The sequence below is a fragment of the Musca autumnalis genome, unplaced genomic scaffold, assembly GCF_047663935.1.
Source record: "Musca autumnalis isolate F117 unplaced genomic scaffold, ASM4766393v1 scaffold_4, whole genome shotgun sequence".
Lineage (NCBI taxonomy): Eukaryota > Metazoa > Arthropoda > Insecta > Diptera > Muscidae > Musca > Musca autumnalis.
This window is the reverse complement of record NW_027411977.1, coordinates 63,731,664-63,759,054: the sequence shown is the minus strand read 5'-3', so window position 1 is coordinate 63,759,054 and position 27,391 is coordinate 63,731,664. Positions and strand designations below refer to the sequence as shown.

Genomic DNA, 27,391 nt, shown 5'->3' with positions numbered 1-27,391 from the left:
AGTACAACCTACATTTTAAGTGCAAGTAAATATATTCAAAGAATCGCGAAACTAATACGTATAGCAAAATATTATAGTGGATTTTGAAGGTAAGCTGCAATCACAACAGATAGCCACAGCATATTCCACTCAACTAGCCCAATTGCTTAATCAAAGCACTTCTCATCCCGATAATATATCAGCGCAATGGCAAAGCATTGCCCACTCCATCCAAACAGCCGCAAAATCCATACTTGGATACCAGAGGCCTCCACCAAGGAATCAATGGTATGATCAGGAGTGTCGTGCTGCCACCGAAGAGAAAAATGCGGCATATAGGGCTACTTTACAATCCGTAGCAACGCGTAGCGCACGAGAGAGATACAGGGAGAAAAGGAGAAACGTCTTTTCCGCAGGAAAAAGAGAGAGATGGAAAAGCGGGAGTGTGAAAAAATCGAGATGTACAGGAGCCAGAATGAAGTCCGAAAATTCTACCAAAGAGTCAAGCATCAAACTGATGGCTTTGGTACAGGCACATCCTCCTGTAGATACCAGCAAGGTAATTTGGCAACTGATACAGATAGTGTACTCAGGATATGGAAAGAACATTTTTCAAAACTGTTGGTATCCAATAGCAGCGAAGACGACGAAGATACCACACCGCCCAGCCAAGATGAGGTAAAGACAGCAATAAATCGGCTGAAGAATAATAAGACAGCAGGAGCCGATGGCTTACCAGCCGAGCTGTTCAAAACCGGAGGCGACACGCTGATAAGGTGTATTCATCAGCTAGTTAGTTAACGAGTACCCGACGATTGGAACCTGAGTATCCTGTGCCCCGTCCACAAGAAAGGGAGATAAGACTGTATGCTCTAATTATAGGGGCATAAGTCTACTCCCTATTGCCTACAAGATCGTGTCAGGGATATTGTGCGAACGACTAAGCCTATGGTCAACGAGATAATTGGACCATACCAATGCGGCTTTAGACCTGGTAAGTCCACCATCGACCAGATATTTACCCCGCGGCAAATCCTGGAGAATACCCAAGATATGCAGATCGACACCTACCACCTTTTTGTCGATTATAAAGCAGCCTTCGACAGCCCGCTGTTTCAAAGGTATCCAAGCCATGTCTGAATTTGGTATCCCCGTAAAGCTCATTCGGCTTTGTAAAATGACTTTAACTGACACGAGGTCCTCAGTTAAAATAGGAAAGAACCTCTCCGAAGAGTTTGGCACCAAAAGAGGTTTCAGACAAGGAGACAGCCTTTCGTGGGACCTCTTCAACATCCTGCTAGAAAAGGTTATACGAGAGGCAAACGTCAAAAGAAGTGGCACAATCTACACCAATAGTCACATGTTACTTGCTTATGCTGATGATATAGACATCATGGGCCGATCAGTAAAAGAAGTAACTGATACCTTTATAAAGGTCGAAGGAGAATCTGCTAAACGGTGAGAAGATCAAGTTGATGGTGTCGACGCGCAATGCATCCATTGAGCTCGGGCCGACTGTGGATGTTGGTTCCTATAATATTGAGGTAGTAAAAGACTTCGTCTACCTCGGCATCTCCGTAAACACAACAAACGACATCAGTTGTGAAATAAAAAGAAGAATTGTATTGGCCAACAGAGGCTACTTTGGTTTAAGTAAGCAGTTTAAAAACAAAGCCACATCTCGTCAAACAAAAAAACGCTCTACAAAACACTGATACTACCCGTGCTGATGTATGGCTCCAAAGCCTGGGTACTTGCGCAAGCAGACATGGCAGTGCTTGGTGTGTTTGAGAGAAAAATTCTTCGAAAGATCTACGGACCAATCTGCGTTGACGGTGAATATCGACGTCGCATGAACCACGAGCTGTATCTGCTATACAACGACATCAATATTGTTAAACGTATCGAGATGCAGCGATTGCGTTGGCTAGGCCATATCATAAGAATGAGCGATGATGACCCCGCTAAAAAGGTGTATAAACACGGACCGCTTGGCGGTGCACGCAGAATTGGCAGAAAAAGGAATAGATGGCGCAAACAAGTGGATGATGAGATGAAAAGGCGCGGTATTCTAGAAAGCGAAGCAACAAATAGAGAGAATTGGAGATCTTTTCTTAGTTCGGCCTATAGAACAAATGTTCTGTAATGGGCCAGCTAAGTAAGTAAGTAAGTAGGTAATAGCTTAATTTGTATTAAAAAATAGCTATTACCTAGTTAGCTGCATATTTTCTTAGTGTATTTTGTAATGCCAATTCGATCATATACTTAAATTTTACCTAAGGTTTTAGTCATGATGCCCACCAGTGCCCACCTCGGGAATAATTTTCCAAAGTAGGTCATGGGTTTAAGATTATTCAGTATTAAAATCAGCTACCATCTAGTGCCAGACTATAAATGGTGGGTCGCTGACTAAAGCTGCCCTAGAATAGGGTTTCTATGGATATATTAGCCTATAACTCTGTAATCAGACCACGTACATTAACATAATTGGCGTCAGTAACAATATGAAGAAATCTTCTTCCAAATTAGTCTTACGTTGGCGGTACGTGCCTTCCAGGAAGAACGCTATAAGATCTATTTTAAACATTTTACCAATTTTCAGACAAAAATATTGATTTTTTTAATCCGCTAAATTGGTTGGATTTTATGTTGTTGTAGATATCGTTTTGTTTCCCCAAGCCTATTTTTGCATCATAAATAATCGGGACCTTTGTTCATGTCATTTTGTATAAACAGCATAAAACAATTCTTACCGTATACCACCTCCAGAGGGGAAAGGGGGGAGAATGTTACGCTCGTGGTTTCTTAAAACACTCTTCGCAGAAGCACAAAACTGTAACCGGGGCATTGGCTTGATTTTTACACTCTAAATATTTTTGGTCACTTTCTCCATACAAGTGGATCCACTATGCATAGGGGGTTTTTACAAGTTGCTGTCTTAAAGTGAATTTATCCAAAAATGTGTGGGTGGTACCGGACGGAGTGGACAAATATAGTCCATATTCGAACCTAAACTATACATGTTGGATATATTAGGATGTGTAAAGTATGAACCACATCGGTCACTCCCATGAAGAGTTAGTTATCTTGCGCACAATTTTTCCGAACATTTTTGAACTTTTGTGGGGGAGGTAACTGAAGGAGTGAACCGATATAGCTTATCTTCGTACATAATATTATGAAGGCCAAATTTTGGATCGAATCGACAAATCCGTTCGAGAGTTATATTGCGCTCCAACCACTACACACGGTGCCATAAGGGTTTTTTTGACCTTTCAGGCTATTTTATCAGGAAGTATCGTTTTGCCCTTAATAAAACTTGTACCGCCAAAACGATCCGATCCTAAACTGAACTTTTCCGAAATTTTGTGTGGAAGGTACACGAAGGCGTGGACAAATTGAGTCAATATAGGAAGATCCTCATCTATGTTTGGTAGAAATTTCACGATGTGCAAAGTATGGACCAAATCGGTTACTCGCTTCTAAAGTTATCGTGCGCACAAATTTTCCGAACATTTTCGAACTTTTGTGTCCAAACATAAAATATACTTGGGGTCTAAAACCATTATTTCGATGAGGCACATTTTGCCCGTATGAAAGTGTATACACCCTCGTTAGCATAAATGCTGAGGGTATAAAAAAGGGATACATTACCAAACCTAACCTACTGTGCAGCAATGTAAAGGAAATCTTATCTTCTTCCATTGCCGGGCTTTTGGTATACGCCTACTAGATGCGGAGATATTCGCATATGAATAAAACGTTAAATGTTCTCCATATACGTTTTTTTGCCCCTTCCGACCCTGAATAATCTTCCTTTATGGGACCGCCATTATCCCTCAAAATTTCGTGACAATTCGATCAAAATTGCGACCTGTAGCGACCTGATTAAAGAAAAAATAGAAAAATGGGATGTATTACTGACTATTGCGATATCTCCGTTATTTTGCCACCTAAGCCAACCTACTTTGCATCATTGTAAAGATGGGATTTCCTACTTTCACATTTAGGCTTTGCTTTCTGTGATATTCGTCAATATAATTAAAATCGCAAAAATGAAAAGTAGGAATTCATTAGAGACTTACTTACTTACTTAGCTGGCTCATTACAGAATATTTGTTCCATAGACCAAACTAAGATAAGATCTCCCATTCTCTCTGTTTATTGCTTCGCTTTTTGGAATACGGCGCCTTGTCATCTCTTCATACACTTGTTTGCACCGCAATGTGGCTCGAATTTATACGCCGTTTTAGGGGGATCATCATCGCTCACACTTATGATATGGCCTTGCCAACGCAATCGCTGCATCTCGATACTTTTAACTATATTGATGTCGTTGTATAGCAGACACAGCTCGTGGTTCATATGACGTCGATATTCACCGTCAACGCAGATCGGTCCGTAGATCTTTCGAAGAATTTTTCTCTCAAACACGCCAAGCACTGCCTCATCTGCTTGCGCAAGTACCCAGGCTTCGGAACCATACATCAACACGGGTATTATCAGTGTTTTGTAAAGCGTTATTTTTGTTTGACGAGTTGTGGCTTTGTTTTTAAACTGCTTACTTAAGCCAAAGTAGCATGTGTTGGCCAATACAATTCTTCTTTTTATTTTACAACTGATGTCGCTTGTTATGTTTACGGAGGTGCCGAAGTAGACAAAGACTTTTACTACCTCAAAATTATAGGAACCAAATTCCACAGTTGGTCCGAGCTATTTTAACTATGGATCTCGTGTCAGTTAAAGTCATTTTTTAAACGCAGCGGGCTGTCGAAGGCTGCTTTACGAGTATAATCGACAAAAAGGTGGTGTCAATGGTGGACTTGCCAGGTCTAAAGCCGCATTGGTATGGTCCAATTATCTCGTTGACCATAGGCTTTAGTCGTTCGCACAATACCCTGACACGATCGTGTAGGCAATATGAGTAGACTTATGCCCCTATAGTTAGAGCATACAGTCTTATCTCCTTTCTTATGGACGGAGCAGAGTATACTCAGGTTGCAATCGTCGGGTACTCGTTCTTCCTGCCAGATGGTGCTAGCTAGCTGATGAATACACCTTCTCCAACCAATAAATAAAATCTGAAATAATATGTATGTTTTATTTTCTATTACTTTTAAATATGTATATAAATCATTATATCAAAAATATTTCCACTTATAATAATCATGTTTTGAATTTGAATTATGCGTTTTTACATATTATAAGTATAAATGTTAGAAGCATCTCTTCAATTGGAAAATTTAATCGTTTCAAAAATTTAATTTCAAGTTTTTCAAAAACCCCTGATGTAATTGCTGTTCAGGAAACATGGTTTCATAAAAGTCTAACGCATTTATATACAATACCTGGTTTTACAAATGTTCACTGTTGTAGATCTGATGGTTATGAAGGAACGTCATTGTATATTAACGATAAATTTAAATATTCGGTTGAACGTTGCCAAAGTTTGGATTTTTTGGACTTTATTGAAGTAACCTTTGACAACTTAAAAATAGATGCTAAGCCTTTGAAGATTATATCGTACTATCGTTCACAGAAATGCTCTGTGTCCAGTTTTTTGTCAGCATTTGAAGACGTTTTGTGTAGAATAAACAGCAAATCAGTTGTATTCCTCGGAGATACGAATTTAGACCAAACTAGAAGCCATCAATTTGATGATTTTAAACACATGTGTTCAAATTATGATGTTCATAACTGTCATCAATTAATAACTAGACCATTGTCAAATGCTTCCATTGATCATGTGTTTAGCAATTTATTCTGTGGTTTATGTGTAGATTCAGTCCAGTGTGATATTTCAGACCACAACGTAATCTGCTGTAAGATTAAAGTACAGAATTCGCACGTTAAATATATTGAAAAAATAAAGAAAACTTGTGATATTTCAAAAGTTAAGGAATATTTGGAAAGTCATCCTGTTTCAAACATTAACTTGGATAGTTGCAATGATTATGCTGCAGAGTTTTTAGAAAGGGTATCAAACGCTATTTCTTATGCAACTACTGTAACAAAATATAATAAACATTTGAGATTTGAGATTGCGCCTTGGATAAATATAAATCTACAAAGACTGATATTATATAAGGAAAAAATATTGCTAAAAAGGCGAAAGTCGAAAACCGATAAGTACAATGCGTTGTTGAAAAAACTAAGTAAAATTATACGGATAGCATCGAGGCAATTAAGAAAGGATTATTATCATGATAATTTAGAGAAAACCAATGGTAATACGCAAAAGACTTGGAATTTTATAAATACTGTTCTGGGACGCAAAGCTAAATCTGAAATAAATATAGCATATCCAGATGGAAGTAAAATAGAAACATCTCAAGATAAAGCTAATGTTTTCAACAACTTTTTTGTGGACTCAATCAAAGAATTGAGAGCTAAGATTCCAAAGAACCAAAGGGATACATGTAATAGTTTATTCACTCTATGTCAAACTCACAAGAGATTCAAATTTAACCTGGTCACTGAAACTGAAGTAAATGGGTTTAAAATGTAATGTCTCAACGGGGTATGACAATATAAGTGCAAGGACCTTAGTAGAAGTTAAGGATTATATAATACCAACACTAGTTCAAGTTTATAATAAAATTATACAAACGGCAAACTATCCGGATAGCCTAAAGATAAATAAAGTTATCCCAATTCCAAAGATAAAAAATGCCACATCAGTTGAACATTATCGTCCGATTTCATTGTTATCTGTCGTAGATAAAATTTTTGAAAAAATAATTCATCAGAAATTATCTACTTACCTTGATTATAACAAATTCATGTATAAGTACCAATTTGGATTTAAAAGAGGATGTGGAACGGAAGAATCTGTTTTAAATATAGTAAATTTTATATGTAGTAACTTGGATGAAGGGTACTCTGGAGTCGCAGGATTTTTCTTGGATTTTACAAAGGCCTTTGATGTTGTTGACCATGAAATTTTACTGAGAAAACTGTTATATTATGGCATATGTGATAAGGAGTTTTCACTTTTTAAGAATTATTTAACAAATAGAAAACAATATGTGGTTGTTTCTGAAGAAAAAAGTGGAACATGTACTGTTGAGTCAGGAGTGCCGCAAGGTAGTTGCTTAGGGCCATTGTTATTCACCATATATTTAAATGATATAGCCAATTTGCAATTAACTGGTCGTCTGTTCATGTTTGATGTATGTATATTTTATCCCTATAAGAATGGCCTTCCGTTAAAAATGGCAATGGAACGTGATTTATCACTTATTATTGAGTTTGTTAGGATTAATAAGTTGTGCCTTAATGTATCTAAAACAAAATTAATACGATTTAGACCACTTTATTAGCATTGTTGTTGATGGAAATGAAGTGCACGAGGTAAATAATGTCAAATACTTGGGTGTTACTCTGCAGAGTAACCTATCTTGGGATATGCACATAAATAGTATTAAAAATAAAGTAGCGCCCGCACTCGGGATATTATACAAAATGCTATTATACCAATCACTCATTCAGAGTCATATAAGTTATCTAACATCGATATATGGAGCAAAAAATTCAAGCAATTTAAAAGCGTTGCAGATTATGCAAAACAAAGCATTAAAAAGTGTATATAAACTGCCAATTACTTTCCCTACCATAAGCCTATACAGTGACATCTGCGAAACAATTATACCAGTTCATGGTTTGTACCAATATCAAACCTTAATATACGTTTTTAAGTCTTTAAATGACATTGGTTATCGCACTATAAAATTTCAGAAAAATCTAACTGTTATTAATACTAGAAATAGAAATAATTTGCGCATTGTGAGATGCAGATTGGAATCAACTAAACAGCGAATTACCTACATGGGTAGCCATTTGTTTAACAACTTGCCAACTAATTTAAAGAATTGTGACTCCTTGTCAATATTCAAAAGAAATTTAAAAACATATATATTGTCTATGCTAGAGATGCTTCTAAACTAATATAATGTTAACTTTTATCAAATTAATTTTTAAAATATATATTGTGAATCGTATCAGATTGCCAGCACGCCTCAATTATGCCTTAATGGCGCAGAGGCAACATCATAATTGTTATGTAATTTCACAGAATTGAATTTATAATAAAAAAAAAAAAAAAAAAATCAGCGTGTCGCCTCCGGTTTTGAACAGCTCGGCTGGTAAGCCATCGGCTCCTGCTGCCTTATTATTCTTCAGCCGATTTATTTATACATTCAATACCATCTTTTTTGATTGGGTCTGTAGTATCTTCGTCGTCCTTGCTGCTATTGGATATCAACAGTTCTGAAAAACGTTCAAATTACCTTGGTGTTCTCACAGGAGGATGTGCCTGTACCAAAGCCATCAGTTTCATGCTTGACTCCTTGGTAGAATTTTCGGGCTTCATTCCTGTACATCTCGATTTTTTCACACACCCGCTTTTCCATCTCCCTCTTTTTCCTACAGAAAAGACGTTTCTCCTCTCTCCTTTTCTCCCGATATCTCTCTCGTGCACTACACGTTGCTGCGGATTGTAAAGTAGCCCTATATGCCGTCTTTTTCTCTTCGGTAGCAGCACGACACTCCTGATCATACCATGGATTCCTTGGTGGAGGTCTCTGGTATCCAAGTATGGATTTTGCGGCTGTTTGCATGGAGTGGGCAATACTTTGCCATTGCGCTGGTGTGAAGCTGGAGACCAGGTGTTTTAATCTCCGACCAACTAGAAATCCGCAACCAAACTCATGCTTTATGTCATGGCAGCTATAATACAGTGCGCCTTTCCCAATCCATCGTATTTCCTCTATGGCAGTAATGTCGGCCTTGTACATTTCAAGTACATCTGCCAATGCGTAAACTGCACCCTCTCTATACATAGTGCGAACATTCCAGGTGCAGATTTGCAGATCGGGGGTCGTCAACTTTTGACGGATTTGTTTTCCTTATCTTTTGTTTTTTCATAGTAGGCTGCTTTTTCTAAGGGAGGGTTATTAACCCTGCGCCCAAACCCAAGTTTTTAACGTTCTGATGGGTGAACGCTCGGCACATTTTAGCTCACTACCTTTAACGGGTGTTAAAGGCAACTACCCCAGGTGACACCACGGGGAGGAAGAGGGACCAAGATAAATCCTGGACTTTGTCAAGGACCGTTCCTTGGCATATTTCAGACCCTACGTCACCCATATGTTTTAATATTAAAATGAATTAAAGATCAAAATGTCATACTGAGCTGATTTGTTTTTCTTTCCTCCCCTTATTCCATCCGGTTGAAATGAAAACTATAATTTTACATTGTATTTTCTTACAGCTATTCTAAACATACCATTTTTTTACTATTGTGAAAATTCTTAAAATGTCAATGTATCATTCAAAGCAAAAGGCAAAAAAAAAAACAAAGCCAATCTACTAAAAAGTTGATCCAATTTTGTTTTGTTATATGATATCGCTTAACATTCTTTATATTTATTATTTTAGTCGCATTTGTTTAGAGGTTTTGTTGTAGTTTTGCTCAGTAATGTCAAATAACAGCAGGTTGTCAAGTGCTGTTCGGAACACGTTCGCAGCACAAGTGGTGGTGGCAAGTGTAAAAACTCAAGCACATTATTGGTTAACTGGCACTAAGTGCAGCATCATCAATAGATGGATGGACGACGCGTCGTATGTTGTGTTTCGTCCATTAGTTATGCATCCATTTGCGATGGTTACTGTTTGTTGAATGTTATTATGGACTTGACTGTAAATATGTATGAAAAAGAAACTGTTTGTCTGTTAAGACTTTTGTTTTTTAGTTTTTGTTAAGAGAAATATTTAGATGGCAATTTAATCAAAGTAGAGATCAATTTAATTTACTAACTTGGTTGAGGACCGGTGATTGGTACAATGACCTTAGAATACAAAGTTAAATAACATTCAATTTTGGAATTTATTGTTTACAATTTTCAGAGACTAAAAACATGTTATAATATTGAGAGCAATAATTTGTATGCTATGTTTCCTTTCTGTTTTCATTAAAATAAGTAAGAATTGCGAGGCGATATTTTATAAGTTCCTTTAACCAATACATTCTTATGTTTCTTTTTAATCCCGCCTGCCTATTTCAAATTATTATTTCTTATATTATATTCAAGGTCTTTTCAAGAAGTAAGTATATATTTTCGCAATTAATTTGAGTTTTATAGCAACAACAACGGAAGGATAAGCTAATTAGCAAGGCAGAAGATAAACAATTTAACAAATTGTTAAATTCACATGAGTTGAGTCAAACTAAAATCACACTTATGTTACGAATCTTAACGCTTAATTATATTCTACATTAAACCAAAAAAAAAAAATCGGTGTAATTATTTGTTAACATTTGTAGCAGTCAGACTTCTTACCAAACATTTAAGACTTGTTATAGCACCTTTTATTTAATTATCTTGCCTACTTTAATTCAACATCCTCAAAAAATGCTACTGATGTCATTCAGTCAGTCACCATATCCGTTATACGACTCTTAACAAGAAATAAAGAAGCTACCACACCAGACAATTAACAACATAACATGGACACTAAGAACACGAACAGTCATTCAATTGTTGGCCATGGGAAGTGGGAGGTTAAAAACGTTAATTTGATAATCACATTGTTGTTCTTTGCATTGTTGGCACCTTGTTTTCTGTTGTTTAATGTTCATTTCATAGCAATATATTCAAATATAATAAATGAATAGTTGCAGCATTCTAAATACTAAGTACAAAAGGGCTTCAGATGAGGGTGATCATGTGCTGATCACATTGAGGCAGTGTATTACCATCGAATTTAATACAAGCTGCAAGATTATATTGGGCAAATTGGAACACTCGGGCCACATTCGAGAGAAGTATAAATTAATACCCTGTAACAAAGACCACAACCATGAAAAACATAGAAAAAATTGGATATCAAACAACATCTTGAACCTAATTTCTCAAAGAGGCGAACTTAAGATGCAGCGCAGCAACAACAGTTGTGTTCCTTTACTTGACTGAGGTTACCATTTTTAACATTTCTTACCATTTTTAACCTGCAAAGCGCTCCTTAACCCCAAAATGTGGTAAAACTGAAAGCAATTTTTAAGAGAGAGAGAACGGAAGTGGCTTTCTCTTCTACCACAGGCCAGAAAGACAAATGTCTTCGGGTAAAAAATGGTAGAACAGATTTTTCGATATTTGTTTGACGCTTCTTTGGCAATGATGAACAAAAATTAACAAAAACAAAAAAAAGCGAACGTTGACAAAATTAAAAAGAGTGAAATAAAAAGAAAATTGATTTTTTTGTTTCTTTTTGACATTGTTACCAGATCTACCATTTTTCCGTTCCTTTACTTTTTTGGTAAAACTCATGGTAGAACAAAATAAGGTAACAGCAATACCCACCTGAGTGAACTGGGCTGTAATGTTAGTGTCAAATTCCATATGGCATTTTATATTTTTATTTCTATTTTCGATGTACGAGTATATTAGGGAAATATATTTTTTGAGGAAAAAATATATCATTAAAAAAAATGTTTTCCCGTAAAGACTTCTTCATATCAATGATATGTAACATCCTCCAAGTCCGAACGACGTGGAGCACAATATAACATCGCTGATAGAGGCGGTACAACATTTTCAGTGCGAGTGCTATAGTGCGCTCCAGCCACTTCACATGTTGCCATAGGGACTTTTACAACTTTCGGGCTATTTTCTCAAGAAGTATTTACTTGCCCCTGAAAAAACTTGTACCATTGCAAAGGGGGTCAGTGAATGCGAGTTGCCTTAAAGCGAACTTATCCGAAATTTTGTGTGGAGTGGACAAATATAGTACACATTCGAACCTGATCTATGCCTGGTAAATATATTAGGATGTGTAAAGTATGGACCAAATCGGTCACTACCTTCAAGAATTATCGTGCGCACAATTTTTCCGAACATTTTTGAACTTTTGTTGGGGAGGTACCTGAAGGAGTGGACCGAATCTTCGAACTTAAACTAAATTTGGGAAAAATATTACGAAGGCCAAATGTTGGACGGAATCGGCATATCCGTGCGAGAGTTATCATGCGCTCCAACAACTACACACGGTGTCATAGAGGTTTTTTAAAACTTCCAGGCTATTTTGTCAGAAAGTATGGGCTTACCGATGAAACTTGTACCCTCGTATGGGGGGCAGTGAATACAAGTTGTTACAACAAAAATCAAAGCGATTCGCGAGCTGGTCCTAAACTGAGCTTTTCCGAAAATTTGTGTGGGAGGTACCTGAAGGAGTGGACTGATTGAGTCCATATTGGAACCTTATCTAAGTCTGGTAGAAATTTCAGGATGTGCAAAGCATGGACGAAATCGGTTACTCCCTTCAAGAGTTATCGTGCGCACAAATTTTCCGAACATTTCCGAATTTTTGTGGGAGAGGTACCCGAAGGAGTGGACCGATATGGCCCATCTTCGAGCTTAAACTAAGTTTAGGCAAAATATTACGAAAGCCAAATTTTGAACCGAATCGGTTTCTCCGTTCGAGAGTTATCGTGCGCACTAACCAGACAGACAGACAGACCGGCGGACATGGCTAAATCAACTCCAAATTGTCTGAAACACATTTCGTCCAAACATACTTGGGGTCTAAAACCATTATTTCGATGAGGCACATTTTGCCCGTATGAAAGTGTATATACCCTCGTTAGCATAAATGCTGAGGGTATAAAAATGAGTTAGAGTTTTGCACTACGAGATAGATAGAAAATACTAACCAACGAAAAATCCTAGTTTTATACATTTTAAAGGAAGAGTTCCTCCTCTACAAGTATTGAATATGCTTAAAGATTTGAAGCTAGTCAAGAGGGGTTTGAAAAGTTCAAATCGAGAGCAAATCTGCATAATGTTGTATTAAAAGAACGACCACGTAGCGCAGATATTGCAGCCGCGAAAGAAATTGCAGGTGTGGAAGAATAAGACATGCATGCGTTCTTAACCTCTCACGATGAATTAATGAACAACGAAGACTTATTTTTTTATTAACATGGTACATGCATTAGAAGAGGAATCACTTGAGGCTCATTGAGCTCTTCAATCCAACTATTAATTTTTCGGTATTGTTTAAGTTATTTCTGGTAAAAAAATAAAAGACAAGGGCAACCCAGTTCAAATATGACTCGGTCATTCTTTATTCTTTTCCAGAAGTACAATCCAAGAAAATCCATTGAGTTTTGGCCTTTAAGGCCTCGGTACATATGAAGCTTTGCCGCCTGGCTTTCTTGCCATGCTTCAATTCTGACATAATAAAAATAGAAGAAAAGTCTAACCTACTTTGAAATTGGCTCGGCCTCCTGTATTCTTCTAGTTCTATTATGTCAGAAGAAAGCCAGGCGGCGAGGCTTGTTATCTACCGAGGTCTTTACGTCTGCAAAATGAGAAAATTTTGAAATTTAAAACATTGTAGAATTAATTAAAAAATTCTTAACATAAACATATGGAAAACGTGTTTCGATTTGTATTGTTTCGCATTGCGTTGAAGTTCGTCGGAACCAATTTTTAACGCAAATCGAGGTATAAGTGTATATTCTTTACCAAACAAAAAAGTATGCGAAATCGGGTTCATGGACATTATAATGATTGGGTTCTCCCCCCTCTGACATCATTAGGAAATATTTAATAGTCATTATTCTGAATGTCAGTAAAATGCATCCAGATAGACTCAAACAAGTTAAACTACCACTATGGCAAAAGCCGAATCTTGACATATTAATCTTATTTGTGTAATTTGCTCATGTAATATAGCCACACTAAACTAATAAATACCTCGGGCCATAATCCTCATATTAACCCTTATAAAATGTTTGGTCCATTTTATGAATAAAACGCGAAAAAGATCCTCCGAAGGATAAAGATTTATTAAAAATTGGGGAACCATTACCCATAGAGTGGAACATGCCGAGCCTTAATTTTGAGTTAGCTAAGCTCATTGAAGCTCCAATGAATGTTCAAAGTGGATGAACAACTTATTGAGGCACACAAATTTGATAATTCTCCAAGAAATCATAGATTTGGTAATTTTTGCAATACATTTATTGTCACCCACGTGTAGTAGGTAATTTTTATTTTAGTCTGCATTTGTTATAAAACGCAAAAATTCTTTGTATATATTGACGGAATATTGTTTTGAGGACCAATAACAAGAGCTTTACACAAAAACCCGTATAGTTTTTACATAATTAGTTGCTATTAACGAACAATTAATATGAATTTTATTTACAATGTTGGTCTTTGCAAAACATTTGATGTCTAACTGTATATTCTTGAATAGCCACTTGCCCCCTACCCTTTGCTAAGTTACGTCTATATGTACTTTCATTTATATCTAATTGGGTAATACTCCTCCATAAAGCATTTCAATGAACTGTGTTAACACACAATTGTATCAAAGGGCTTTCACAAAGTAGATAAATATTTCTTTAAATATCTTTATTATTTGCAATAAAAGACCAATTACGAAAAATCAACTTAACACACAAAACAGTCTACAACAACAACAACAATCCCTCAAACACCGTCAAATTAATTTAATTTCATACATTTCATATTTTAGCAAAATCATTGTAATTGTAATTTGCAAACAGCTTGCAATCATAAGTACCCAGCAAACCAATCGTACCGACATCGTAACGAAATCGGAACAAAGTTCGGACGATACGTCCGATAACTGATCCGAAATCGTAACGATATCTTAACGAAAGTTGTATGAAGTGGTTGACATAATTTCGGAACGAAATGTCTTAGCGACATCGGATCGATTTCGGTCCGATTTCGTAACGAAATCTGAAGAAAATCCTTAGGAAATTCGGAAAGGAAATTTCTTTCCGACATTCGTTCCGAAATCGGTACAAAATCTGAACTATTTCCTATCCGAAAAATCGTTTAGAAATCGGAACGAAATCTGAACGACTATGCTTCCGAAATTGTTCAGACGTGTCGGACATCAGACATTTGGTTTGCTGGGTAGCTCCGTTCGTACATGTTCACACACACACCCACAATCAAGTCTTCTGCAAATTGAATGATGACTTAATTTATAACTGGGTAATTTAAGCATCTTTGACCAATTCAGATACTGGGCGACAAACGATGAAAAATACCTTCTTTGAAAGCAAAAAAAAATGACAAAACACTTTCCAAGGTAAGCTGTCAGAAAATGTGTCATCACTCTCAATCAGCTGCTTAAAGAAGATGGTGATGGTCAATATTTGTGGTTACAATTGCAAACAATTTCTTTTTATTTTTCATTTTTTTGCGAATTCATTCAATTTCAATGTTAAATGGCGCTCAGTTAATAAGACACATTTTTTATAATAAAATAGAGGTTTGCTTGCCAAAAAGTGAAGAATGCATACAATCATGCTCAATGAGCGCATCACTCAAAAATGATACTCTCTCAAAAAATTTTATTTTTGCAAAATTCAATGAATTTAATTAATCATAATGAAGCAGTACGCAACATGCTTGATATTAGGTATCTTTTATATTTTTATCCGCAATGAAAAGATATGAAAAATTGAAAAATGTAGAAAAGTTCCCATGATAACACTATGCAACATTTTTGAACCAATCGCGTGCAAACAACTTCTTTCCAGAATTTTATGAAAGTAGAGGAGCAATAGGCAAAAACCATATTTGGGTTTTCGTTTCTTAGATCGGGTTCGGTTTTTATGGCCTCATCTAAACATGGTTAAAAATCGAATTTTTAAAACAAATCGGTGCTGTATCTCTGAAACCAATACGAATCTTGTTTTGACATCTGCAGCAAACTTGTAGATAAGAGCAAGAAGAAAATATTTGGAGGAATAGTGAACACGAAAAATTGCATTTATTGCCTCAAATTTTATAATATGTCTAAAAATTCTATAATTTGTGTTGAAGCAAACCATTATTTATATGTCATAAATTATCATTAAAATTCAACGTTTAGTATGTAATAGTGCGGTTACACTACAGTTTTTTGCCGGGTTAACCCACTTTATGAGGATTTATTGCTTAATCTGGTCAAATCTGACCAGATTTGCCATACAAAAATTAAATCCTCTCACGACTGGGTTTATTTTAAATCCGGCACAAATCCACCAAAAATACAGTGTTGTATTCGGTATTTGTGCAAAAAACTCCAACTCTACTCAAAAAGTACCAAAAGTTGCAACTGTTTTTGCAACAGAGTTTGTGTGTTTTACACGTTTACGATTGGTCGCATGAGATTTTATGGAGTTAACAAATCTAAAGTTATTTGAAAATCATAAAATTATTTATTTTTTTACATTAGACACTTTTTTAACAAAAAGTACGCTTGATACCTTGATACAAAAATGTATCCCTGTGTGTAAAATATACCAATATGAGCAAAGAGGGGACGATATCTCATGCGAGAAATTTTAAAAGTGTTAAACACGACTTTATTAGTTATTTTGTATGTATACGTAAACAAACATCAGCTGACAGTTTATATCCTCGAAAAGCTAAGTGTAACCAGCAAAGATTAACCCACTGGATCTGTTAAACCCAGTGGGTTAACCTTCAATAGTGTAACCGGGGTATAAGCTTGTAAATATTCCATACAACTCTGTTTATATTTTCTATGTATTAAAATTTTAACGGTTTCTATGCAACCCTGTACATATTTCTATTATCATACTATTTCATTGCAACATTGTATTTACTACTAAAATACACATCTATGTAAGTCTAGACGACTTTTGCGCTTCTCAAACCAAGTACCTTAGTAGAATAAAAAATGAATAAAATCACTTTGAGATCAACCTTCGAGAAACCAAATAGTCAACCAGCTTTTAATAAGTTTTGGACATAGTACTAGTTGAGAAACCAAGTGGAAGATACCAACCAAAGACAAAGTTAAATAAAACATCATTTAAACAGCAATACTCTTCGTTTTAATGGACATTGGGTATAACCTTAGACGAAGAACTGCTTAATTGGCGCACCAACGTGGAGCACAACACAAGAACTGTTTCAGTGTATATTTCGCAGCGTATCTCCCAAAATGTCAAATTCTTCATAATGTTACCTTTTGGGAAAATATTCTCTGGAATGTCATACACAACTCTTCAGAACATTATATTTTTGTAAATGCCTCTATCGCCTTGTTTATAGCAAGCATTTTTGCTAACGAGGGTATATGGGCAAAACTGCCAATTATTTCATATTCCATTTCCAAAAAATTGATTTTTTTTCTTTTCGCGCTACATTCACGATTTTTGGTACATAGGTTAAGAAAAAATTCCCCAGTACAAATCCGCTCGCGAGCAAATTTTAGGTTGTTGCGGACAAATGTTATCGCGGTTTTACTTCTGCTTTTAAGAAAAAATTATTATAAAAACGCTAATTATTTTATTGAGCACTATTGTCACTGAAAAGTTATCACGAAGTGATGTCATTAAGTAGATTGCATAATATTTGTAAAATGTTTCTCAGCATTCGCGGAATTTACAAAAAATTGACAAAATTTTAAATGTAATCCGAATTTTTTGAAAATATAGGTGCATTTACCCGTCAAAAATTACAAAAAAAGTAACAGTTTTAAATAAAGACTTCACGGGGAATCAAATGAGACCAAACTTATAATCATCGGGATAGTAGTTAGGATATTATAGCCAAAATAAGCACATATTTGTGTTACAAAAAACTAATTTTGGTTTGGAATAATGGTTTTCACATGCATTCTAGAGTCGAAAATATTGGAAAAATTCTATAGGAGTACTTCTTTTATTTTTCTTGAAACTCCCAAGGAAATGGGCGGATTTTGCTTTATCTACATTCACATAGAAGGTGTCCCATTGAGGAAAGTTATCGGGTTGTTGAAATAAATCATTAGACTTCTTAAACGGAAATAAAATTTAAATAAACCGCTTTAACTTATATGCAATATTAAACTATGTGTAAATCGCGTAAAAATCAAAATCGTTTTATCCGCATATGAATTTCATGTACAGCAAGACCATATCTTTTAATTTGTATATATTTTTCGAAATATAATTTGGACGCTAAGATGTAGCATCGGCTGCATCTTAGCATTAAAAAACCTATAAAACATAGCTAATTTGCGCAAAGTTCATAAAATTTCGTTCCGCATCCGGTTTTAGTGTTACCATGAAAATCTGCATCTATATATACCTATTTCAAGGCAATCAGTCAAGAACCGTGGATGTAGCATCACACACTATTTTTGGGATAAAATGAATGTAGTCCCCTTATCAGTGAAGTTTTTAAATCTCTGTTTCCGAAAAAAGGAAGATGCTGCACTAGTTTTTTCATAGTAGTGCAAGCGGCCGACAGAATACGCGATAAAATGCGCGATATTTTCAAAAACAATATTAGGTGATTTTCCTACCTTGGAATTTCTCCTATCTCGCGTTTTAGTAGATGGATTTTAACGAATAATGATTTATTAGATCCGCAACGTAAAAATCCAAAATTTGCAATCATGCACGAGTAAATCGTATTTGGATACAGATTTCTCTGAAGCTGTGTAGGCTACATTCACGACACATATATCAAATAAATCAGAATCGTGAGTTCTTCATTCCTATATATGATTTTTTGAAAAACCTGTTTGCGGAACGAAATTATAAGAAAATTTCAAAAAAACACTTAAAATCTGGCTTCAAAATGTCAGCATCATTTAATGGTAGACGCAGATCAAATTTTGAGAAGTTATATACTAGTGAGATGATCCTTATTTAGTTGCCTTCTACTTTTACTTTAACGGGAAAATCGTGAAAAGTGCGATTTAATCACAAATCGAGAGAAAACAAAAAAAGACACGTTGGCTTCAACCCATTTTTTACCCATTTTTTAACATAAATATAGCCACAGCTTCCACGCAAATCAACTTTGAAGGTCAATATTTTTTGCCAAGTCTAAAAACATTTCATTTTATCCAAAAGCATGTAAATTGTACAATATACAACCACTATTCGCGAGTTATAAACGGGTAAACCTTGGCTTCAACGATGTTAAATTTTCAATAATATTGCCCATATACACTTTCATACGGGCAAAATGTGCCTCATCGAAATAATGGTTTTAGACCCCAAGTATGTTTGGACGAAATGTGTTTCAGACAATTTGGAGTCGATTGAGCAATGTCCGTCCGTCTGTCTGTCTGTCTGGCTGGCTGGCTGGAGCGCACGATAACTCTCGAACCGATGAACCGATTCGGTTCAAATTTTGGCTTTCGTAATATTTTGCCCAAACTTAGTTTAAGTTCGAAGATAGGCTATATCGGTCCACTCCTTCCGGTACCTCCCCCACAAAAGTCTGAAAATGTTCGGAAAATTTGTGCGTAAGATAACTCTTGCAGCGAGTGACCGATTTGGTCCATATTTTGCGCATCGTAAAATGTGTACCAAACTTAGATAACGTTTCAATATAGACTCAATCGGCCCACTCCTTCGGGTACCTCCCACACAAAATTTCGGAAAAGTTCAGTTTAGGGCCATCTCTCGAATCGCTCTGATTTTTGTTTTAGCAACTTGTATTCACTGCCCTCCATACGACGGTACAAGTTTCATTAGGGGCAAGTCCATATTTCCTGAGAAAATAGCCTGAAAGTTGCAAAAAAGTTGGAGCGCAAGATAACTCTAGAACGGATCAGCCGATTCGGTCCAAAATTTGGCCTTAGTAATATTTTGTACAAACATAGTTTAAGTTTGAAGATAAGCCAAATCGGTCCACTCCTTCAGGTACCTCCCCCACAAAAGTTCAAAAATGTTCGGAAAATTTGTTCATACGGTAACTCTTGAAGGGAGTAGCCGAATTGGTACATACTTTACACATCCTAATATATCTACTAGATATAGATCAGGTTCAAATATGGCCTATATTTGTCCACTCCATTCGGTACCTCCCACACAAAATTTCGGATAAGTTCACTTTAAGACCTGCTATCGAATCACTTTGATTTTTGTTGAAGCAACTTGCATTCGCTGCCTCAATTACGATGGTAAACGTTTTTTCAGGGGTAAGTCCATACTTCTTGAGCAAACATCCCGAAGGGTGTAAAAACCCCCTATGGCACCACATGTAGTGCATATGGTTTTGCATATGTTCATTTTATGCAGATATGTACAAATATGTCAAAATATGCACGATATGCAGAATATGCAAAATATGCGAAAATTTCTGGGCATAATTCGTTTTATTTTGTAATAAAACGAGTTTCAGTCTAATCAGATTTTCTTTACGACCATCCTAACCATATATGCATTTGCATAGGATTCCGCTGTCTAGTTATGAATCATCTAAGACTATGCTATGTGTGTGATGTACTCGTACCGAGAATTCAGTTATGTTATTTATCAAAAATATTCCTTTCGACAAAATTGTTTGGCTAGCCTTAACTATAACTGTTATCAAACAATTGTTATCACATCTGCAACCATAATGCTATTTTCCACCTTACTTACTTAGCTGGCCCATTACTGAAAATTTGTTCCATAGGTCGAACTAAGAAAAGATCTCCAATTCTCTCTATTTGTTGCTTCGCACTCTGGAATACCGAGCCTTTTCATCTCTTCATCCACTTGTTTGCGCCATCTATTCCTTAGCCTGCCAATTCTGCGTGCACCACCATGCGGCCCGAATTTATACGCCTTTTTAGCGGGTTCATCATCGCCCATTCTTATGATATGGCCTGCGTTGGCTATCGCTGCATCTCGATACGTTTAACTATATTGATGTCGTCGTATAGCAGATACAGCTCGTGGTTCATGCGACGTCGATATTCACCAACAACGCAGATTGGTCCGTAGATCTTTCGAAGAATTTTTCTCTCAAACACACCAAGCACTGCCATGTCTGCTTGCGCAAGTACCCAGGCCTCGGAGCAATGCATCAGCACGGGTAGTATCCGTGTTTTGTAGAGCGTTATTTTTGTTCGACGAGATGTGGATTTGTTTTTAAACTGCTTACTTAAACAAAAGTAGCATCTTTTAGCCAATACAATTCTTCTTTTTATTTCACAACTGATGTCGTTTGTTCTGTTTACGTAGTTACCGAGGTAGACGAAGTCTTTTACTACCTCAAAATTATAGGAACCAACCTCCCCAGTTGGTCCGAGCTCAATGGACGCATTGCGCGTCGACACCATTAACTTTGTCTTCTCACCGTTTACCGCCAGACCCACTTTAGCAGATTCTCCTTCGACCTTCATAAAGGTATCAGTTACTTCTTTTACTGATCGTCCCATGATGTCAATATCATCAGCATAGGCAAGTAACATGGTGCTATTAGTGTAGATTGTGCCACTTCTTTTGACGTTTGCCTCTCGTATAACCTTTTCCAGCAGGATGTTGAAGAGATCACACGAAAGGCTGCCTCCTTGTCTGAAACCTCTTTTGGTACAAAACTCTTCGGAGAGGTTCTTTCCTATTTAAACTGAGGTTAAAATCATTTTACAAAGCCGGATGAGCCTTACGGGGATACCAAATTCAGACATGGCTTGGAATACCTTTGAACGCAGCGGGCTGTCGAAGGCTGCTTTATAATCGACAAAAATGTGGTAGGTGTCGATCTGCATCTCTTGGGTCTTCTTCAGGATTTTCCGCAGGGTAAATATCTGGTCAATGGTGGACTTGCCAGGTCTAAAGCCGCATTGGTATGGTCCAATTATCTCGTTGACCATAGGCTTTAGTCGTTCGCACAATATCCCTGACACGATCTTGTAGGCAATAGGGAGTAGACTTATGCCCCTATAGTTAGATCATATAGTCTTATCTCCCTTCTTGTGGACTGGGCAGAGGATACTCAGGTTCCAATCGTCGGGTACTCGTTCTTCCTTCCATATGGTGCTAACTAGCTGATGAATACACCTTATCAGCGTGTCGCCTCCGGTTTTGAATAGCTCGGCTGGTAAGTCATCGGCTCTTGCTGCCTTATTATTCTTGAGCCGATTTATTGCTCTATTTACCTCATCTTGGCTGGCCGGTATACATTCAATACCATCTTCTGGGATTGGGTCTGTGGTATCATCGTCATCTTCGCTGCTATTGGATACCAACAGTTTTGAAAAATGTTCTTTCCATATCCTGAGCACACTATCTGTATCAGTTACCAAATTACCTTGCTGGTCTCTACAGGAGAATGTGCCTGTACCAAAGCTATCAGCTTGATGCTTGACTCTGTGGTAGAATTTTCGGACTTCATTCTGGTTCCTGTACATCTAGATTTTTTCACACTTTCGCTTTTCCATCTCTCTTTTTTCCTGCGGAAAAGACGTTTCTCCTCTCTCCTTTTCTCCCGATATCTCTCTCGTGCGCTACGCGTTGCTACGGATTGTAAAGTAGCCCTATCTGCCGCATTTTTCTCTTCGGTAGCAGCACGACACTCCTGATCATGCCATGGATTCTTTGGTTAAAGTCTCTGGTATCCAAGTATGGATTTTGCGGTTGTTTGCATGGAGTGGGCAATACTTTCCCATTGCGCTGATATGTTATCGGGATGGTGTGTGCTTTGATTAAGCAATTGGGCTAGTTGAGTGGAATATGCTATAGCTATCTGTTGTGATTGCAGCTTACCGATGTCTAACTTTTGTGTTGTGTCTGTTCGTACTTTGTTTGTCACGTTTAACCGGGTGCGTACTAGAGTTGGGCAATCTCGTTCAATTGAACGATCCGGATCACTGCCTTCGTTCAAAGACGAATGAGTAACATCATAGAAACCAACGTGTGAAATTAAGTATACGCAGTTTTTTCAAAGAAATTACCGGTGTTCATTGAACGAGACAGTGATCCGGATCTTTCAATTGAACGAGATTGTCCAACTCTAGTGCGTACTTTTGCTGCAACAAGGTGGTGGTCCGAGTCTATGTTTGCTCCCCGGAACGAACGCACATCCAACACGCTCGATGAATGTCTTCCATCTATCACAACGTGATCAATTTGATTTCTTGTTTTCTGACCTGGAGACAGCCATTTGCCCTTACGGATGTCGAGATGTTGAAATCTGGTGCTACTAACTACCATGTTTTTTTCCGCTGCGAAGTCTATCAGCCTCATACCATTGTCAGATGTTTCATTGTGGAGACTGAATTTTCCGACTGTTGGATATTTTCCTTTCCAATTTTGACATTAAAATCGCCTAGAATAATTGTAATGTCATAGGCAGGACAACGGTCATCATGTTTCTTCTAAGCGCTCATAAAATATATCTTTGGTCAGTTCGTCGTTGTCTTCAGTCGGAGCATGAGCGCAAATAAAGCTGATGTTGAAGAATTTTGCTTTTATTCGAATTATAGCAAGTCTTTCATTCACTGGTGTGAAGCTGGTGTTTTAGCCTCGGACCAACTACAAATCCGCAACCAAAATCATGCTTTATGTCATGACAGCTATAATACAGTGCGTCACCTTTAGGTGTTGTTGTGACGCCTTTCCCATTCCACCGCATTTCTTGTGTGGCACTAATGTCGGCCTTGTACTTTTCAAGTACATCTGCCAATGTGTAAAATTCACCTTCTCTATAAAGAGTGCGAACATTCCATGTGTAGATTCGCAGATCATGGTCCTTAAAACGTTTGCGGGGGTCGTCAACTTTTAGGGGTTTGTTTTTCTTTTTTTTTTGTTTTTTCATAGAAGGCTTATTTATCTAGGGGAGGGTTACTAACCCTGCGCCCAAATCCAAGTCTTTAACGTTCTTATGGGTGAACGCGCGGCACATTTTAGCTCACTACCTTTAGCGGGTGTTAAAGGCAGCTACCCCAGATGACACCACGGGGAGGTCAGTGTCTACTTGAGATGAAAGAGGGACCAAGATAAATTATGTACTTTGCCATGCCGGTCAGGACCGTTCCTTGGTATTTTTCATCCCCTACGTCACCCAATAATCAATCTACAAAAATATTTGCATTTCAAATCCGTAAAATACCACAGAACTATATAAAAAGTTAAGTAGTGTTTCGAGTTGCAAATGTTTTGACCAGCACTGTATATCATAAAAATTAAAAGTGGTTTGTGCGGGACCTTTTGGCAAAAGGTCATTCATTCGTGCAAATGGAAAGTTTTTTGAAAAAAAAGCGATTTCAAAGTATTTTTTCAAAAAACAAGTAAAAAAGTATCAGTCGGCTTTGCCGACAGAGATATACCCTCAGCCTGTGTATATTGAAACAATTTTTTTCCCAAAAAACGCATGTATTTAGGGAGTTTTAAAAATTTTGGGCGTTTGAACTGACAAAAATGTTGATTAGGATTAAAGATCAAAAGTTTTGCGTAGGAGATACTAAAAAAAAATGGACCTTCAGCCACTACATATGGTACCATAGGGGTTTTTTACAACTTCAGGGATGTTTGCTCAAGAAGTATGGACTTGCCCCTGAAACAACTTTTACCATCGCAATTGAGGCAGCGAATGCAAGTTGCTTCAACAAAAATCAAAGTGATTCGAAAGCAGGTCTTAAAGTGAACATGTATCCGAAATTTTGTGTGGGAGGTACTAGATGGAGTGGACAAATATAGTCCATATTTGAACCTGATCTATATCTGGTAGATATATTAGGATGTGTAAAGTATGGTCCAATTCGGTCACTATCTTCAAGAGTTATCGTACGCACAATTTTTACGAAAATTTTTGAACTTTTGTGGGGGAGGTACCTGAAGGAGTGGACCGATATGGCTTATCTTCGAACTTAAACTATGTTTGGACAAAATATTACTAAGACCAAACTTTGGACCGAATCGGCAGACCTGTTCGAGAGTTATTTTGCTCTCCAACCTCCTCACACGGTGTCATAGGGGTTTTTTTGCAACTTTCAGGCAATTTTCTCAGGAAGTATGGACTTGCCCCTGATGAAACTTATACCGTCGTATGGAGGGCAGTGAATAGAAGTTCCTAAAGCAAAAATCAAAGCGATTCGCGGAATCTCCCACACGTACGTAATTTCGGAAAAGTTAAGTTAAAGATTTGCTATCGAATCGCTTTGATTTTTGTTGTAGCACCTTGTTTCGCTACACCCATTACGACGGTACAAGTAGGGGCATGTCAATACTTTCTGAGAAAAATAGATCGAAAGTCGTAAAAAACACGAAGCGCACGATAACACTTGGACTGATAAAGCGATTTGGTCCAAAATTTGGCCTTCGTAATATTTTGTCCAAACGTTATGTTAGAAGATGGGCAATATCGGTTCCCACCTTCTGGTACATCCCCATGAAAAGTGCAAAAAAAATTCTCTAAAATGGTACTTTGTTCGAATCTTTGCATTTCCTAATATTTTGTCCAAAATTATTTTAACTTCGAAAATGTTCCGCATCGTTCTTCTTCTTAAGATACCTCCCCCTCAATAGTTTAACATTTTTGTGTAAGTACAGTTTCGAGTCTGTGCAAAGATTCTATGGAAATTTATACCGTCATTGTTGTGGTCCCGTTTACATATATTACTTGCTAATATAGAGGCCCAAAAGCTCTATGTCATATGGTAACTAACTGAAGTGACTGATGGGCGCGATATCTATTGAAAACAAGTGAGAAGAGGCTATAGTCGGTACGGGGCCGACTATGTGATACCCTACACCACTCCCTCTGTGCATAATCTTTTCACTTGAAAACATTTCTTTTAGGGATATACGAACATTTTCACCTATCTGGCTTTTATACCAAACAAGTGAGCAACGGCTATAGTCGCGATGGGGCCGATACCCCGATGATACCCTACACCACTACCCCTGTGCATAAGCTTTTTACTGGTAAACATTTATTTTTGGGGAATATAATCCGAATATAATCCGACTTTTATTTTGGTTTTTAATAAAAAATATGCCAGAGAGAACACTGGGACCCCCATAAGCAACCAAAATTTTGTGGCAATCCGATCAAAATTTCGACCTGTAGAATGGAAGAATTGGTTGCATTACCAACTATTGGGGTATATCCCTTGTTTGACCACCTTCGCCAACCTACTTTACACCAATGTACAGGTAATATTTTCTTGAAATACCCCTACCAGAAACCGATATATTCACAAAGAAAAAAACTTTGAATTTGTCTTCACATGCGTTTTTCCCCATTCCGACCCCTAAATATTATCCGACTGTCACCAAAATCAATACGCTTCGCATTCTGTGGGGCCCCCATCAACCCCCAATATTTCGAGACTATCCGATCAAAATTCCAACCAGTAGCGTGATTACAAGAAATGAAAAAATGGATATATTACTATCTTTTGCGATATCTCGATACGTTGCATCAATATAAAGGACATCTTTTCTTCTTATATTGGCGGGCTTTCTTTTTGGAATACTCCTACTAGAAGCGGAGATATTCGCATAAGAAAAAAACGTTGACTTTTCCCCACATAAGCTTTTTGCTTATTCCGACTCTTGAATATTATCCGACCATCACCAAACTTATTAGGCTTTTTCCTCTGTGGGAACAGCATCAACTCCCAAAAAATTGATGACGATCCGATCAAAATTGCGACCAGTAGCGTGATTGCAAAAAAATGAAAGAATTGGATGCATTACTGACTTTTGCGATATCTCGGTTGTTTGCCCACTTACGCCAACATACTTTCCATCAATATAAAGGAGATCTTTTCTTCTTCCATTGCCGGACTTTCCTTTTGGAATACTCCTACCAGAAGCGCAGATATTCGCATAATAAAAAACGTTGACTTTTCTCCACATACGCTTTTTGCTTATTCCGACTCCTGAATATTATCCGACTACCACCAAACTCAATAGGATTCTTCCTCTGAGGGACCCGCATCAACTCCCAAAAAATCGTAACGATCCGATCAAAATTGCGACCTGTAGCTTGATTACAAATAAATTGGCAAATGGGATGCATTACCGACTATTGCGATATCTCTATTGTTTGACCACCCACGACAACCTACTTTACATCGTTGTAAAGGTAACATTTTCTACTTTTCTTGCCAGGTTTTGCTTTTGATATACCTCTTAAAGAAACAGAGATATTGGCTTTGAAATAAAACGTTGACATTTTCTCCAAATAAGTTTTTGCCCATTCCGATCACTGAATATTATCCGACCATCATCTGGATGTGCTGGATATGGGATGTGCTTCCTCCTCTTTGGGATCCCCATTAACCCCTAAAAATTTCGTGACGATCCGATCAAAATTGCGACCTGTAGCGCGATTTCGAAAACAAAAAATTGAAAATGGGATATATTACCGACTATTGTTATATCTCCGTTATTTGGCCAGGTGGGATATTCTACTTTCATAGTCAGGCTTTGCTTTTGGAAGCTCCCCATCCAAAGCTGTGATATTCGTCGTTATTATTAAAATCGCAAACATGAAAAGTTGGGTTGTATTAGCGACTATTGCGATATATTCGTTGTTTGACAACCTACTATACGTCGTTATAAATGTCATATTTTTTGCTTTCATTAGCAGGTCTTGCCTTTGATATACCCCTTATAAATGCGGAGATATTCTCT

At 37.2% G+C, this 27,391-nt stretch overlaps 1 protein-coding gene across 1 annotated transcript in view; it reads right to left on the bottom strand.

The window, feature by feature from the left end:
• Positions 1-9,119: 9,119 nt before the first annotated feature.
• LOC141402449 (protein Asterix) overlaps positions 9,120-27,391 on the bottom strand; it is a 225,222-nt gene continuing 206,950 nt past the window's right edge. Inside the window, exon 4 of the mRNA XM_073983754.1 lies at positions 9,120-9,133. The gene's annotated coding sequence lies outside the window, so the exon portion shown is untranslated. The remainder of the gene's footprint in view (positions 9,134-27,391) is intronic.